Source organism: Mus caroli, chromosome 11 (assembly GCF_900094665.2).
Source record: "Mus caroli chromosome 11, CAROLI_EIJ_v1.1, whole genome shotgun sequence".
In the NCBI taxonomy this organism is placed as follows: domain Eukaryota; kingdom Metazoa; phylum Chordata; class Mammalia; order Rodentia; family Muridae; genus Mus; species Mus caroli.
This window is the reverse complement of record NC_034580.1, coordinates 58,538,960-58,553,116: the sequence shown is the minus strand read 5'-3', so window position 1 is coordinate 58,553,116 and position 14,157 is coordinate 58,538,960. Positions and strand designations below refer to the sequence as shown.

The 14,157-nt window shown below is 42.6% G+C and overlaps 1 non-coding gene across 1 annotated transcript; it reads left to right on the top strand.

Moving 5' to 3' along the window:
• The first annotated feature begins 6,056 nt into the window (after window positions 1-6,056).
• LOC115032584 lies at window positions 6,057-6,163 on the top strand. Its single transcript, XR_003838229.1, has one exon. It is a non-coding gene; the product is annotated as a U6 spliceosomal RNA (small nuclear RNA).
• The last annotated feature ends 7,994 nt before the right edge of the window (window positions 6,164-14,157 follow it).

The following is a 14,157-nucleotide window of genomic DNA, read 5'->3' as shown; positions in this document are numbered from 1 at the left end:
AGAGACCTAGTGTCTTTTACTCAGTCCTCAGCACCTGGTCACAAGTGCGACAAATGGGACAAGACAAGGCGTAAAGCATCTAAGAAGTAGTTTTATGGGCAAAGCCAAGAAGATGCTTATACCCCATTCCCTCCATCCCATGGCCCAGGCATATATGTCCCATGATTCCTTCAAATATTTACCATAGATATTTACATATAGGATAAAACACAGTGTATCTAGGCCTTAGTACTATGTGTGGCTTCAGGCCTACACTGGGAAGTCTAAGAACACATACCCAGCATTGTATGGTTCCATTCCATAGGTATTGTAAGAGTCTGACAAATTCTTTTAGTAAATTAAAATACTTAATTCAATTAAACATAATTTACTATCTCTTAAAAATAACCACATTGTGGGGCTGGAGAGATGGCTCAGTGGTTAAGAGTACTGGCTGCTCTGGCAGACAATCTGAGTTCATTTCCCAGCAACCACTTGGTGGCTCACAATCATCTGTAATGAGATCTGATTCCCCGTTCTGATGTGCATGAAATCTGACTGTTCATATACACATAGTACATAAATATATAAAATAAAAAGCTCACATTTGGGCTGGTGAGATGGTTCAGTGGGTAAGAGCACTGACCGCTCTTCCATAGGTCCTGAGTTCAAATTCCAGCAACAACATGGTGGCTCGCAACCATCTGTAATGAGATCTGAAGCCTTCTTCTAGTGTGTGTCTGAAGACAGCTACAGTGTACTTGTGTATAATAATAAATAAATCTTTGGGCCGGAGTAAGCAGGAACTGAGTGAATGGAATTGACCAGAGTGAGCAGGGCCGACTGAAGCAAGTGGGGTTAACCAGAGCGAGCAGAGGTCTTAAACAATTCAATTCCCAACAACCACATGAAGGCTCACAACCATCTGTACAACTACAGTGTACTCACATACATAAAAAAAAAATCTAAAAAAACCCCCTCACATTAACCCTAATCATTAATAATATGTATAAATAGTACTTTTCTATTATAAAACTTTCTTGTATTAATAGAATTGATTTAAATTATCTGTGATCCATTATATCTTAGTTTTTAAATTTTTATGGTTTTGTTGTTATTGTTGCTTTTGTGATAGGGTCTCATTTGTAGCGCAGGCTGGCCTTGAGCTCCTGATTTTCCTGCCTTCACCATCTTAGCAATAGGATTATAGATAGGCATGTCCCATCATACCTTGGCACATCATGTTTTAAATGCTTAATGGAGTCATTAAGGCAGTCATTAATCACAAAATGTATGCCTACATTAAAGGTGATTGGGGCTAATTATTGTCCTGTTTTTCTACTGTCACATGGAATGAACTGGAAATGAAAGCACAGAAGTCATTAATGACTACGAGGACAGCCTGGAGCGACACAGCATGTCTCCTACATGTCACTGCTACAGACCTTAGCAGGAGGGAACTCATTGTTCCGTGGAGTAGTATCATGCTTGCTATTTTTCTAATAAATGGGTGGAGAGAGGCTAACAGACATGTTAGAAAAACGTGTCAAAGAATAGGGCCAGGACTGTTGATGTAGCTGTGTGTGAAGTGCTTGCTTGGCAAGGGGTGCCTGCCTAGCAAAGCGTTCCAATCCCTGCCACTGCAGAAGCAAAAAACAAGTCAAGATGGCGACACTGTGGATGTGAGTGGCTGACACTCAGCACAAACAAGAATCATCACCTATGTGCTTTAGAGTCTTGGGTCCATCTCTTGCTACTTCCATGCCTTTGTTCCTCACTGAGAACACATTTAAAGACTTATTTATTGTGTTAGTCCTTTCAAAGAATCAGAATTTAGTTTTACTGAACAGCCATTCTGCTTTTATTTTATATTTTATTGCTGTTTGCTTTTGTTTTTATTAGTTCTTCCTTTGAGAGGCTTACATTGTTTTTGTTGCTTATCTGTCAGTCACGTAAATGCATAATGTCTACAAGAGAGATACAGAAGGGTTTCCAGAAGGAAAGGGTCACTTTTTGTTTTGGTGAGGGTCACACAAGCACGTCGAGATAATATGGTTGCTGAAATTTAAATGATCTTACAGTTTAAATGTAAAGTATTAATGTATAAAAGTTGTGATGAAATAGTTGTGGAGAATACACGACGACATCAGGACGATCAAGAGATAAAATAAACAAGACGGTCAGGCATGCTCCTCCATTAATGCTTACAGAGAACAGAATCTTTGAACATCACAACTCCATGAACACTTCATTCAGAACATGTTTTATCGCTAATATGAGAATAGGACAGGCACACACCGCGTTTAACATAGGAGGTTGAGTAATAGTTATACAGGGGTTCAGATCTAAAATCTTAAACACTTTTCTCTTGGAAAGGCCTCTTGGAAACAGGAAGTGCATGTGCAAATAGGAAGTCTCCCAGTGCTAAGAGAGGCCATTAAAGCTCAGAGGCATGAGTTTAGGAGGGCGATTGCCTGAAAAATAAATAAATAAATAAATAAATAAATAAATAAATAAATAAATGAAGGTGGCTTGGAAATGTAGGAAGTCGTGTGATTGAGGAAGCCCTGGGTGGAAGGTGGGGATTAAGGATCGATCTCTGTCCCTGCAGTCTTCGGTTGGCAAAGAGTCCAATTTAGCAAATTAAGGTCAGGAGATATCATGGGATTTGGGATTTGTCTGTGTTGCTGATTTTTAAGCCATACCTCACATCTACAGACTCAGCTTGCCTGATGTGATAACTCTCCCCTGCCATCAGGGTCCTGAGATGTAGGAATGGTTTAACAGTTAACACACATTTCAACTCTGATGTAATGTAGCAATGGTGACTGATGATCTCTGCAGAATGTGGTATGTTTCCTTAAGGAGACTTAACATGTTTGATTAGCTTACTATTTTGGAATTTTAGATTTAGAAAGGCTTAGTATCCATTACATATGTGTTTAGTTCCTTAAATATTCAAAGTGCTTGATGGAATGATATTAAAATTATGATTATAATTTGAAAGAGTTAATGAAATGAAAAGCTATTTTTATTAATTATTCATATTCATTGCAACTTTTCCCCTAACACTTCCCAGATCCACACCATCTCTTCACCTATTGGTCCCCTAAGTTCCTGTGTGTGTGTGTGTGTGAGAGAGAGAGAGAGAGAGAGAGAGAGAGAGAGAGAGAGAGAGAGAATCCATTGACTCCTATATGTGTTGCCCTTGCCTATACTCTCCTGTGCAGCTGTTCTTCCAGGGACCACACCCATCAGGATAATTGACTTTTCCTTCCTCAGAAGCCATCATTTATTCTTGGCTCATATTTGAGTAAATTTAATTAGCAACAACTTATAACTGCTATTAAGTATTTAGGGGACTATTGATAAAATGTAAAATTTTTTATTAAACTGAAACTGAATAAATATGTGTATTGTGTTGTTACCATTGTTGGATTTAGGCCCAGAAGAGAGGCTCAGTAGTTAAGAGCTGTCGCTGCAGTTCCAGAGGACTTGAGTCCTGTTCTCTTCCAGCATCCATGCTGGCACCATCATTTGGCCTCAGCACCCACCCACACAGATGTGTGCAATGCCCTGCCTCACCACACAAATACACAAAAATAATAACAATTTTAAAACTGTCACCAGATTCATAAACAAAATTTAGTCCTTCCACGTAACTGTTGGAACATGGAAAAATATGTTTCAGAATCTATAAATTTACAAAACATTTTCATTTTATGGCTAGTTTTGTTTGTTTATTTGGTTTTGTTTTGTTTTTCGAGACAGGGTTTCTCTGTATAGTCCTGGCTCTCCTGGAACTCACTTTGTAGACCAGGCTGGCCTCGAACTCAGAAATCCACCTGTCTCTGCCTCCCAAGTGCTGGGATTAAAGGCGTGCACCACCATGCCTGGCCATTTCGGTTTTATTAAAGTTCAGTAATGAGCAATTCTCAGTACTTCATGCTATGCACAAACTCCCTTTGCCATTCAGTCTTTTGAGTTGAATCCTCAATTTATTTCACCGCAGACTTTGTGGTTCCACAGCCTCTCCTTGAATGTGGCCCTGCTGTGTTTCTCTGTCTCCTTTAGAGAGGCAATGCTTTTCTTACAGTTTCGTTCAGAACTACACAGCATTTTGATTCTGTGAGTTCTTAGAGACGGCTACACTCTTACCCAGCAGCTTACGCGCACTCTAGTAGGGTTTTCTGAGACTCTCACTCCTTCTTTATCCACACTTCCCTTTAGTTCTTGGCTTGAGAAGGATTTCCCCTCAGAGGCTTCCCTTTTCAGGGAAGAGGACAGAAACAATCTAACAACAACAACAACAACAACAACAACTCACGATGATCTTCAGTAGGTGTGCTGGACACAAACTCCTGCACTATTAACTTTGTGATCTTTACTTTAAATTGCATTCTACCAGTGGGGTTTCTCATCCCCTCTCCCCGTCCCGCAGATGAGGATCTGCCACTTAAGATTTTTTTTCTGCTTAGAAAATAGACAGCTCCTAAATGTCACTCCACAGCTCCTGTGCTGTCTCCTGTCAAAAGCTAGAATCTACATGTCTCTCTAATCAGGCAAAAGCTTCAGGCTTCATTTGCTATTAATTTTCTTCCTCTGAGCCTTCCGGGCTGGTCCACCCTTCACCTTGGGTCACACACCTCTCAAGGCAGCTATGTGTGCAGCCCAAGTCATTTGTAGACAGCAATGGCTTGCTGTGATGCTCAGAGTTCAGACACCATTCAGAGAGGAGACTGTCTATCGCCTCCCCTTTTCTCTTCCTAATTTTCTTTTCCTTAATCACTCTCATTGGTTGAGAGTTACTCTGAGTCCGTTGTACACTTGTCAGCATAGGTCTGCTTGTCCTCTGTAATCATGACTTACTTGATAGAATTGATGGCATGCTGTATTGGTTTAAGTACACAAATGGGATTTATAATAGTGTCATTTTATTAATTGTTCATAAAATATACATGGGGAGGGGTTAGGAGTGAAATATCTTCCTTCATAGCTCTTGTTGACATTTCCATCAGAATATTTTATCCTTTAGGTTACTTTTTAAATAAGATTTTATTTTACTTACATTAGATTTATGTCAAGCATGTATATATATGCTTTATCCTGAACAATGACTAACTTTGCAATCTTACCTGGTAACTGATGCTGCTGAAATTTTCATGTGAAATTTTGCAGAGTAAGATCATTATCGCCTTTGCTCCAAGTACAGCTGTCTCCCAGTCAAGCTGCCCAGGTCTTCTCTGACTTTCAGTTTTGAAATTTTCAGCTGGTTGAAGCTCGTTGGGGTATAGGAGTGGGGAAACATTTAACCTCACTGTCTTCCCATGACTTAGCCAGCTTCCCTTACCTCTCCATGGATTAGCAATGATGAATTTCTAACTCTAAGTACCAGTGCACTTGGGTTCCTTTTCATTTTCGGTTTTATGGTGTCTTTTCAATGTTGATCTATTGTACTGGTAACATCATTCTATTGGAAAAGGTGAAGATATACAAATAGCTTTTCAGTTGCCCCGTCTCCAGAGCGCTGAACTAGACAAGCATTCTGTTCCTTCCATAGCACAGCCTCTCCAGTGCTCCGGTTCTATGATTACGAGATCTGCGTGATGTGCAGAGTTCTCTTCCTAATCTACAAATGAAGATCTCAGCTTTCCATACCCATTTACTTTTCCAAATATCCATTATATTTATCTTGTCACATTTCAAAGTGATGATTGGTGGTTTTTAATGAGGTTATCCACGGCTGGAGAGCTGCTATCATAAGATAGAGAGGTTTACTTTTGGATACATGTTAGTTTCTACTTAAAAACATGTCTCAGTAAACCCATGCCATTTCTATAAAGCCATCTGTGGATTTTTCATTGAAACATATTTTTAAACTGCATTTTCCAATGGGTCATTACATGTCCCTTGGTTTCCTAAGCATTCTGTCTGACAGTAAGATGAGATTTCTTATGTCTTACTGTTCATTGTGTTGGCTAATGCTTCGGGGCTTCAGCAAACAGCATGGTTTATGGGAGGAGGAGAAAAAGGCAGGAGAAGGAAGAGAGAGAGGATAGTTAAAAATTCCAAGGGGTGTGCTCCCTTTGGCAGCACATACACTAAAATTGGAACGATACAGAGAAGATTAGCATGGCCCCTGCACAGGGATGACACGCAAATTCGTAAAGCGTTCCACATTTTTAGTACCAAAGGAGCTAAAGGGATCTGCAACCCTATAGGTGGAACAACAATATGAACTACCCAGTACCCTCCGGAGCTCGTGTCTCTAGCTGCATATGTATCAGAAGATGGCCTAGTCAGCCATCAGTGGAAAGAGAGGCCCATTGGTCTTGCAAATTTTATATGCCTCAGTACAGGGGAATGCTAGGGCCAAGAAGTGGGAGTGGGTGGGTAGGGGAGTGAGTGGGGGAGGGCATGGGGACTTTTGGGATAGCATTGGAAATGTAAAGGAAGAAAATACCTAATTAAAAAAAAAAAAGGAAAAAAAATTCCAAGGGGATGATTTAGGATGGAGGGCCCTTCACGGTTCTCATGATGTGTAAAGATTTTAGGAACACCATAGGATCTTAAAGTTTCTACTAAGCCCAGTCTGCTAAGTAGAGTGGAGTTCGGTTAGTCAGCGTCTTTTAAAGCCACTGGGAACCACCTGATCATCTCTAGGAGACAGGATCACGTTCCTGTCAGTTGCTTTCTGCTTCCATGGTGACTGTTTCTTGAGGTTCTAGAATGTATGCTTTATTTTCTGCAATTTTGATGTTTAGATATTGGGTGGTCATGATGTGAGATTGTAACCAGGTGGTTAAACCTGGGGAGCAGACAGGAAAATGACAGGAGCAATAGTGGATAACCTCTGCCCTTGACAGCATCCTGCGTCCTGAGCTGGGATTGTCCTCCACCTCGGTGGTGGTGGTGGTGGTGGTGGTGGTGGTGGTGGTGGTGGTGGTGGTGTGTTGTTTTAAATGTTTACTATGCTTGTATGGATTTATTATGATGAAACTAGAAGACTTCCTTCTGGAGATGGACAGATTATTCTCATTGCCAACTACTGTATTCCCCCCATTCTCACTTCAAATGCAAAATTGATTAGTTAAAAAAAAAAAAACCTTCCTTCCTTCCTTCCTTCCTTCTCTCTCTCTCTCTCTCTCTCTCTCTCTCTCTCTCTCTCTCTCTCTCTCTCTTTCTTTCTTTCTTTCTTTCTTTCTGTCTCTCTCCTTTCTTTCTTTCTTTCTTTCTTTCTTTCTTTCTTTCTTTCTTTCTTTCTTTCTTTTCTTTGTTTTCTTTCTTCCTTTCTTGTAGTCTGATTTGTTTCAGAGAAGGATTGTCATTATATCAGACTCCTCAGATTGTCCTCCCAGCTCCAGTGATGTTATAGGAGCCCAAGAAGAATGGTGAGGCTGTGTTTGCCCATCTTTACTTGAAGAGGCATGTGCTTGGGCCCTTTGGGGGTGTGAACCTTTGTGCCCAGATGTCCTTCCTTCACAATAAATGGAAAACAAAAGGAAACAAAATACCTCAACCCCATCATGTAAGGCAGAAGCTTCTAGAGGCTGGGAAGCTGTGTGGCCAGGAGTAGTACGCCTTTACTAAATAGGTGATCTTGTGCATTTGCTGTTACCACCCAGATCTGGCATCTTGGGGTTTCTATTCCTATGATGAAACATCATGTCCAAAACAACTTATAAAATAAAATGAACTCTGCTTATGGTTCCAGAGGGTGAGAGTGATGATGCTGAAGAGGAGGCAAGGTGATAAGCGTCTGGAGCAGCAACTGAGACAGTCTTGGGACAGTGAGAGAGTCAGGGATGTCCCAGTACATGAGCTGATTAATGATTTTCTCAGTCATTTGTGTTTGTGATGTTTCCAGGGTCAGCTGCTAGGGAACACCAATGTTATACCAATATGGCTGTTGTCACATCAAGCTTAGTCCCTTCCACGTGATACTTGAGTTCCATGGCCTGTAGGAAGTAAGATGGGTGATAGTTAGAGATGAGCTGTCTGTGATAAAGTGGTTTCTTCTGGGATGCATGAGCTGACCAGGCCATTCCCTCTTTTTCTTGTTGGCATGGTAACTTCTTTGCCGGGATAACCATGTCCTCACTGACTCAGAGAGTGGACATCTTGCTTACAGTTAGGCATTCTCCCCTGCTCCATCTATATTTTTAATAATTGCTCTGCAATGCACACAACATGAAGTTCATCACTGTAAGCATTTGCACATTACAGTCCCGACTCAGTGGTACAAAGTATCCTCACACTGGGTTGCAACCAGCACCTTCATATATCTCTACAGTTTTTTTTCCATCTTCCCAAATTAAACTCTATTATCAGTTAACAACTTCTCATCCCCAATTCTTCATGGCTCCTGGTATCAATCTTTAATCCTTCTGTCTGTGACCTTGATATGTTAGCAATGTCATGGGTGTGCAATCCCACAGTATTTCTCTTCTTGTGATGGGCTCAATTTACTCAGCACAAGGTCCCCCTGTGTCAGTTCATAGCAGATGACAGAATTTGATTCTTTTTCAAAGCTAATTCTCCATGTGTGAATACATTGAATCCTTTTATCCATTCAGTTATTGATGAAAATTGATCTGTAGGGTTTTTTTTTTTAAGATATAAAATCTCCCTTCATTTCCAGTGTTTGCTGTGTTGAATTTGCAATCATTTAAGGATTATTCCAGGCCAATGGTTTCCAACCTTAAGCATACTCCAGAATCTCCTAGAAGGCTCACAAAGTACAAATTGCTGGTCCTTTTCTCCAGTGTTTCTGATTCAACAGCCCCCACTGGGGTTCTGGTCTGGCCAGATCCAACAGGATCATAGGGGCTGTTGCTGCTGTTGATAGCACAAGATCTCACTTGGAGAAATGCTGCCAGAACTCCTTTCAAAGAGCTGCTAGCTACAGACCAAGCAGCAGGTCCCTGCCACATGCTCTCCTATGGGGACAAGCCATTTACAGTCCTCAGCCAGGTGCTGCCCTAAAGCACATCCATGTAATAGCTGGCTACTGACCCCCAAAGGTGAGCCAGGCCATCCCCTCAAGAACTTGAAAGAGTGATGGGGAGGTAAGAGGGACGGATGGATGACTAGGCAGGGTTGGAGCTGTGATGTCAACTGTAGACTTAGGGCCTGAAGACAAAGAAGTCAGTGATGGGAGAAAAAGAGTGGGCTTGTGTCCAGAAGGGGACACCATCATTCCCCCACTTTTGTAAGACTCCCCAAAACTTTCTGCTTCCTTCCTGCCTACTGAGTCCATCCTGCTGTCAGAAAGAATTGGCCCCTGGGCTTGAATTTCAGTGAAGCCATGAAGAGAAAATGCACCATGAAATTATATGGCTCCTGCAAAGAGACGGCCATCTGCTTCTTCTTTGGGCTTTCCCCCCTCCATGCAGTATTAAAGCATCCTGTTCTGGGGCTGACTCCACTTCCTGGTAATATTGTCTGCATTAACAAGTCCTCATTTAAATAAAGCACAATGCAGGGTTTTAGGTGCTAGTGAGGTCCCTAAGGCATGTGCGGGTTCTCTACCATTTTCTAACATTAGTATTAATAATTTGTCAGATTTCCCCCTAAGTCCCCTCGTCTCATGCTGGATGGAAATGAAGAGCCCCCTGCTTCAGCTCTTGCTTGCTCTGTGTATGGAAGTTTCTGAATAGCGATGTGAATTAAGAGCAGGATTTAGAGTAGCCTTTCCTCCCTTTCTCTTTTCTCCCATTCTGTGCTGTGCATGCACTCGCTTTAATTCTTCTCTCCTTGGGGAATAGGATGAGAAAAAAAAATCAATTAATAACAGGCAAATTAGCTAGCACCAATGTTTTCCATGAATTATTCTAAAAATAAACTTTATGTTATGCTGAAGAGATCTGAGGAAGCCCAGCCATGACTGCCTTGTCAAAATCAGAGGGGAGATTTGGTTCCATTTCTGAAGAGGTGCTCTCAAGACACATTTGGGAAAGGGCCCTGTTACAAAGCACAGCCCACGTGATAGGGAGCTCTCACCCATCCATCCTGAGTGCAGTTTCCAGACCTCAAGCCTGTCTTCTTGAACAAGTGTCCTGTTTTCCCCAGGGAACCTGCTCACCGTCGCTAACGTTTCATGGATAAATGGAAATGTGAGACCGTCTAAGCAAGGACACCTGATATCCCTCCAAGCACAGCTCTGTCTGTGACCTGGCTTCCTCTGCCTGTTCGCTGGGATCCTTGCCCACTTCCAGCATTCCAAGAATCCAAAATGTCTGTTTGTCACAAGAGGGGCAGAGACATCCATCCCTTGGCTTGTTTCTCCTTATTTTTAGTGCAACTGTGTCCGTCAGCTGCAGCTTTGACGTCTGATGCCTTCCCCCCTCTTGGTCAACCATGGGCTGAAGATACCTAACTGCAAGTTCAGAAACAAATACATTACTTAGAGTAAGATAATTTTTACTAAGGAAGATTACAACTGTTCTATTTTGTTAGCTGTAGTTCTAATGTCTTACTTACTCTGCTTAAAGATCCAGCTTTGTGGGAGGGCAGTATATATAGGGAAAAGGTTGTGTGGACATAAGGGTTGGTATTGTCTGCAGTTTCAGGATCCATGGAAGGTTCTAGAATATGAGAGGTGGTTGCTGTATTGATATCCTTTCAGTGATCTGAGTATCGAGGCTATTTTACTTCTGCCAGACAGATTTTATAAGTGGTTGGCTGCATTTTAGGGCAGAACTCAGAACATTGCAAGAGACAGTTTTGACAGGGGTGTTGCATGCTAAGCAGACATCTAAGCTGCCTTCTGCCATCTGGCCTGCATCCTCCAGACCCACCCTGGGAAGAAGCAGGTGCTGATGTTTAGAGAGGTGGTGCCAGGTCTATGTTTGGCCAAACAAGTAGGTCCTTGTAGGCTAACCAGTTGATATGTGAAATTACCCATGGGAACTTACAAACACAGAAGGCCTGAACCCTATGCCCAGGAATTCTGGTTTAATTGGTCTTGGGTGTGGCATAGAGTTTTCTTTCCCCCATGAACTCCCAAGGGGATTCTAATGTTCAGCACCATTGAGAAGCTGTGCTTCAAAGCACCAGGGTTACAGCAGTAAACATCCCTTAGCATGGGAGACCCCGTACCTAACATGCTCTTCCTGAGACTGAAGGAAGCAAATCATAGATTAATTAACAGAGATGTCCTTCGGAGGGGTGGGGGTTGGGCAGTGTCTTTGAAGTGAGATTGAGGATCAAGGAAGGAAGAAGAAAGAGTGTGCATGGACTTGTGTGACACAGAGACATGCTTATTTATAACCACTGGGTCTCTTCCCAAAGGGAAACTTCCAGGAAACTACACATCTCTCTAATTTCACATACATGGCATATTTGGAAGGAAAACTTGCTGTCTGGCATACTAGCAGGGGCATGCAAGGTAGATGAGGCTAGGGGTTGCACAGAGCCACCCCCAGCTTGGGAGGGAGACACACAAGCAAGTCACAGCTTCCTGTAGATGCCACTGCAGGGGCTTAGGACTCCTCTGTGCAACAGCAGCAAAGCTGAAACCCCAAACAGCAGAGTGTTGTCCCACTACAGAGGGTCTGCACACACTAATCATGCGAGGACAAATGGGCACCCTTCCATGGCTGCTGCAAAAAGGGTCACAGAAAAACAAAAACAAAACAAAACAAAACAAAAAAAACCAACCGAAGCTGGGTCTAGTTTCTTACAGACATTGACAAAAGATTGCCACTCCTTTGGTATTGAGAAATGGCTGCAAGAACTCAGGGCCTGTCTGTCTGTCTATCCCTATCTGTCTATCTATCTATCTATCTATCTATCTATCTATCTATCTATCTATCTATCTATACATATCTACCTATCTATATCTATCATCTATCTGTCTATCATCTGCCTACTTGTCTTCTAGTTCCATGTTATGTTAGTGCCTCCTATTATTATTACCAACGAACCAATGTTGATATATTATTAATTGAAGTCCATTCAGTTTTGCTAGGGTTAATTGAACAATCTTCCCCTCATCCAGAGGCCAGTCCATGTGACAGCACATCCAACACCTTGCATTTCATTATCACACCTCTTCTGTCTCAAATTATATTCTCACTATGTGACTATACCTGATCTTTACAAATTTGTTATATTAGTATGCTGGCCACTGGACAGAATGTGGATCTAAACCTTCTCTTCATCAAGACCCAAGGTGAGGCATGGGGTGTGGTCTGGTGAGTCTTTGGCTGGCATGAGCAAGATCCTAGGTTCTGTCTTCAGTTTAAAGAACATAAAAGCAAAAAGATCAATGCAAGACCTTGTCAGGATCCTGTGGGAAGCACCGTGGCTCGCCACGCAGGTGAGTCCAGATGGATGTCAGTCTTTCTGAAGTGGGAGTTTACAGCCTTGTGCTTTACAAGTCTCTTCTCGGGTCAGTGCCTTGAGTCACAGGGTGGACTGGAAGCCCCAGGGGTGAGCAGAGCAGAGTAATGTTCTCTGGATCCCAGCTTCCTCCTTTGTGAAGGAACAACACGGTCACCTACCTTACAGATGCTGTGAACTGTTCAGTGACGTGAATAGTCTCCTGAGATGAGCTCTGAGGATGCTGTAGTCTCTGTTCATGGCAGTTGAAGAAGAAAGGTGGTCTGAATAGAAAGCAATTGGAGACATCCTCAGATAACCACCAGCGGAAGACTGCATTTGCCTGCACTGGGGATACGGGTCTTGCTTTTAGCAAGACCTCTGTCAGGGGTAGTTGTCTGTAGGTTGGCTGAGGCCAGGCAAGAGCCACTGGCAAAACACAAACTCTCTATCTCTCTTTGCCTTCTCTTGCTTCAAGCTTGTTGGAGGGAAAATTCGAATGCTAGAGAGAAAATGCACTTCATTCTACCCTCAAAAGGCTACCTCAGGCGTAGGCCTAGGGAAAGAGACTCATCGTTGAGCTAAACAGAGAGTTTTAATTATTACATAGACTCCGAGATTTAATTACTTCACCGAGCCTATGGTTTGTAATCAGAAATAAGAAAGGTTTTGTTGTAGGCAGAAAGTGACCAGGAAAGTCATGGGAACTGGCCTAGTTTCCATGCATGGAAGGAAGCCCACACTTCATGGGGTAAGCCACTTGGGGGTGGCTGGGTGGGAATCTCTTTTACAATACTAACAGTTTCTCTCTGGATCCTGAACGCCTACTCATTCAGTTTATAGACTAGAAGACTAGATGTTCAGAGGTAGCGTGGGGTCGCATAGGGTCAGTGGGGGAGCTGTTAGTGACTGATGGCCAGGACCTGATTATATTTCACATGGTAGCAGAGCATAGGAATTGTCTGAGGGTTCCTGGTGCTGTAATGAAACACCATGGACAAAGAGCAAGCATTGCCTTACACATCCAAATCATGGTTCATCATTGAAGGAAGTCAAGACAGGAACACAAATAGGGCAGGAACCTGGAGACAGGAGCTGGTGCAGAGGTCATAGAGGGGTGCTGCTCCTCATAGCTTGCTCACTCAGCCTGATTGCCTATAGGTCACAGGACCACCAGCCCAACGAGAGCACCATCTACAACTGGCTGAGCCTTTTGCTATCAATCACTAATTAAGAAAATGTCTTATACTCAGAGAATCTCTCTAAAGATGGGGAGGGGGGATTGTAGGAGCCAGAGGGGTCAAGGATACCACAAGAGAAGCCACAGAACCAACAAGCCTGGACTCTGATTGGGGCTCACTGAGACTGAGCTGACAATCATGGAGCCTGAATGAGTCTAACCTAGGCTTTCTGCATATATATTACAGTGGTGCAACTTGGTGTTTTTGTGGGACTCCTAACAGAGGGGGCAGGGGCTGTTTCTGATGTGTATGCCTGCTTTGGGGACCCTTGTCCTTCTACTGGGTTGCTTTGTCCAGCCTTAATATGAGGGGAGGTGGCTAATTGTATTGCAAACTGGCATGCCATGTTTGGTTAATATCACTGGGAGGCCTGCCCTTTTTCTGAAGGAAAACAGAGGAGGAGAAGTGGATGGGGAGGGAGGAGGTAGTGGAGAAAGACTAGGAGGAGAGGAGGGAGGGGAAACTACAGTCAGGATGTAATATATGAGAGAATAAATTAATAAAGAAAGAAAATGTCAAAGAGAGAGAAAGAAAGAAAGAAAGAAAGAAAGAAAGAAAGAAAGAAAGAAAGAAAGAAAGAAAGAAAGAAAGAAAGAAAGGAAGGAAGGAAGGA